The 3,697-nt window shown below is 42.3% G+C and overlaps 1 protein-coding gene across 1 annotated transcript in view; it reads left to right on the top strand.

The window, feature by feature from the left end:
* Window positions 1-3,697, top strand: part of VRK3 (vaccinia related kinase 3) — a 28,523-nt gene that overhangs the window by 4,222 nt on the left and 20,604 nt on the right. The gene's annotated exons all lie outside the window — the stretch shown is intronic.

Raw genomic sequence — 3,697 nt, 5'->3', positions numbered from 1 at the left:
AGGACGTCCTTCTTCACCCAAAGAGTGATTAACACTTGGAATTCACTGCCACAGGAAGTGGTGGTGGCTACAAGCATGGACGGCTTCAAAAGGGAATTAGATAAGCATATGGAGCAGAGGTCCATCAGTGGCTATTAGCCACAAGGTATAGATAGGGACTCTGGGGCAAGTGATGCTCTGTCATCTTGGTGCTTGGGGGGGCCAACAGTAGTAGGGCTTCTAATGTCCTGGCCCCACTGGTGGACCTCCTGATGGCACTGGTATTTCTGGCCACTGTGTGATACAGAGTGTTGGACTGGATGGGCCTTTGGCCTGATCCAACATTGGCATCTCTTATGTTCTTATGTTCTTAACCAGGACTAACCCTGCTTAGTTTTTGAGATCTCACAAGAGCAGGCTAGTCTGGGCCATCCAGGTTAGGATACAAGCTACAGGTACCTGCTGCTTTTTAACATCAAGTAACTGGGAAGACTGGATGGTTACACGGATGTGAAGCCGGCACTAGGGTTGCCAGCTCTAGGAAAGACCTGGAGTTTTGGGAAGTGGAGCCTGGGGGGTGGGGGTGGGGTTGAGGATGGGAGGGGCCTCAGCAGGGTATAATGCCCATAGAGTCCACCCTCCAAAGCTGCCATATTCTCCAGGGGGAACTGATTTCTGTAGTCTGGCTGGACATCAGATGGAATTCTGGGAAATCTCCAGCTACTGGATTGAAAGATTCATTTCTCCACATGGCTCAGACGGCACCAGGTTTTATTTGGTTTTTTAACCAAAGGTGATTGCACATGCCACCTTCAGCTCTCTGGAAAACTATTGTTGTTGTTTTTTGCATTCTCTCAAACTGTTGTCTTTCCTGAGCCTCGGATTATCTCTTCGCTGTATTCCAAATAGTTGGCAACCTTCGTTGAATTAAATCCTAGCCTTCAGGATTAACCTAGGCCAGTGGTTCTCAGACTTTTGTACCTTATATCCAGTGAGTCACTCTGTCAAAGAACAAAAATCCCTCCGAATGTCCAAGAAAGACATTTATAAACATATGACATTCTGTTATACGGACATTCTGTTATTATAGTTATCATTCATAGGGATGGGGGGGAGTGATATCTTAGTAAATGTTATGAAAAGCCTGTGTCCTGCTGGTGGTATGCATACCATTGGTTGGGAACCTCTGATCTAGGCTGTTTACTCTGTTAGGAACTCCCCCCCCCACTGCTCCCCCCCCCACTGTAAACTGGAAATAATTATTCTGATAAAGTTACAGGGTGGTTGTAAGGATGAAACAAGGATTCTGTTCTAATTGACAGCATAAATATTTTCCCAGTGGCAGCTTCTTTAGTTTTTGTTTTCTCTGGAAGATCTTTCTTTGTGGCTTGGGCATTGCTAATGGGGGACCTATTTTCTACTGTTTTCTCCTAGCAGAAGGAATGTGTACTAGATAGATATTCAAAGGGCTGGAAGAAAATCCAGAAAAAAACGAAAAATAAGGGTGGCTTGGTTTGCTTTCCTCCAAGGACTACGTTTTCTAGTTTTTTCCCCAGTGAAAAAACCCTGGAAATGTTTCCCTGCAACTTATGGGCTACGGCGGGGGGGGGGGGGATCAACGAAACATTTGGATTAAGTGCAGTGCACTTTAAGACAAGGTTTTCCTCACTCAAAATGTGCAGTATGAAGATTTTGTAATGTAAAATAATCTACAGTATTATCTAATGATATTTTCTGTATTTATTGCAGATACAAACAACATATTTTCAAGGACATGTTTAAATCTGGCTATAGTATGTAATATTAATAATACAATAATATTAACTAATAAAACTAATTTTAACAATGCAGCACACTGTTTTCAGTGTTCTAAAACTGAATTCAGTATCCAAATTTGTTGCTAGTCCTACTGCAATTGTATGAGACTGTTTCTTCCAAATAATACACTTTTTTGTTTACTACCAAAAAATGTGTTTTCTGTTTTGAGTATTTATTTATTTATAGCAGAGATCCAGCCTTCCAAGCTCATTGAAGTCAATTGAAGAACATAACTCTGCTTAGTCTGGCACATGTGTTAAGGCATCACAGGGTGCAGCAGTGTGTAGCACTCTCTCTCTGTCTCTCTCTCTCTCTGTCTCTCTCTCTCCCTCTCTCTCTGTCTCTGTCTCTCTCTCTCTCTGTCTCTCTCTCTGTGTCTCTGTCTCTCTCTGTCTCTCTCTCTGTCTGTCTCTCTCTCTGTCTCTCTCTGTACTGCTTGGTGTAGCCACAGTTTTGCTTGGAGATTATCAAGGCTTTTGTACTTTTCTATTTCAAAACAATGTCAAATATTAAAATCGTATATGTTAACTAAATTATAAATGATGAATTTTATGTCATTGAAACAGTAAAATAAGTATAGGGTTGATAAGAAAAGAACTATTGCATATATATCAATTTCTCCCAAAATGCCCCCCCCCCGGGAAAGCAGTGACAGACCTACATTTTTGGGACAGTGACGCTTGAACTGCTATGCCCTTCTCAACCAGCAACAATAGGGCAACATCCTTGCAAGGACCTCAAGCCCAAAATGGTGGGAAATGGGTATTAGAGTATATTCTAAGGTCAATATTAAGTACTTCAACCAGTGTTCCCTCTAAGCTGAGTCAGTGTGAGCTAGCTCACAGTTTTTTAGCCTCCGGCTCACACATTTTTGTCTTAGCTCAGGAAGGATGGCTCCAGAGCAAACTGATTTATGCAGTAGCCATATCGCTCGCTCACAACTTTAATGCCAGTAGCTCACAAAGTAGAATTTTTGCTCACTAGACTCCACAGCTTAGAGGGAACATTGACTTCAACCATTGGCTTATGATTCCGTCACTAAGGCTGCGGTCACACACACTAAATAACCCACTTTCAATGTACCGTCCAACTGGATCTTGCCAGTTCACACAGGAAAATCCAGTTGGAAAGTGCATTGAAAGTGGACTGAAAGCGGATTATTTAGTGTGTGTGACTGTAGCCTAAAATAGCCTTATTTTAATAACAAGCACTTAAAAAAATTACATCAATTTTGTTGAAAAATTCACTCATGAAAAAAGTTGCTTCAGGGCCCCTCCAGGGCCAGCTTCATTAGTTTCATAATAGGCCCGCCCCTGGGGAAGAGATCTGCATTTTCCCCATGGATTCAAAATGTTCAAAAATTTGACATCTCTAGCTGACATCCTGCTTGCCCTGGGCAACTATAAACTTTCCTGGTAGAAGTGAGAAGTCAGATTGCGTTAATATGTTGACTAAGGTGTTGGTGTCTCCCTCCTTCCAAGACAAAGCTTTTAGACATAAAGGAGCATTGTTGGTTCAAAGTCCAGCAGGGGCCGCTGTCTCCTACAGATAAAGCCCAAGACTGGCAGAGACCACACTCACAGACCTTTATTGGCATGTGTCAGGTTACAGGAAGAAACAGAAACAGATAAAGAGATAACAAGGACTGTGCAATCGACCCTTAATTACCAAACTTAGAAATAAGGCTGCCTTTTCAGATATTTCAGGTGGCGAATCATTCAGGAGATGGCACACCTTCAAAGCATCCGGGCAGCCTGTCATGTTAAATAAACTTGGGTCTAAAAGAGTAAAACGTATATCATCATAGTGGGGACAGTATAGAAGAATATGGAAAACTGAGTCAACTTGATTTAGATTACACGCACAGAGTCTTGCTGCATACGGAATCCCTCTCTCCCCC

Source organism: Gekko japonicus, unplaced genomic scaffold (assembly GCF_001447785.1).
Source record: "Gekko japonicus isolate JY-2015 unplaced genomic scaffold, Gekko_japonicus_V1.1 scaffold4261, whole genome shotgun sequence".
Lineage (NCBI taxonomy): Eukaryota > Metazoa > Chordata > Lepidosauria > Squamata > Gekkonidae > Gekko > Gekko japonicus.
The sequence above is the reverse complement of the archived record's forward strand: the minus strand, read 5'-3'. Positions and strand labels throughout refer to the sequence as shown.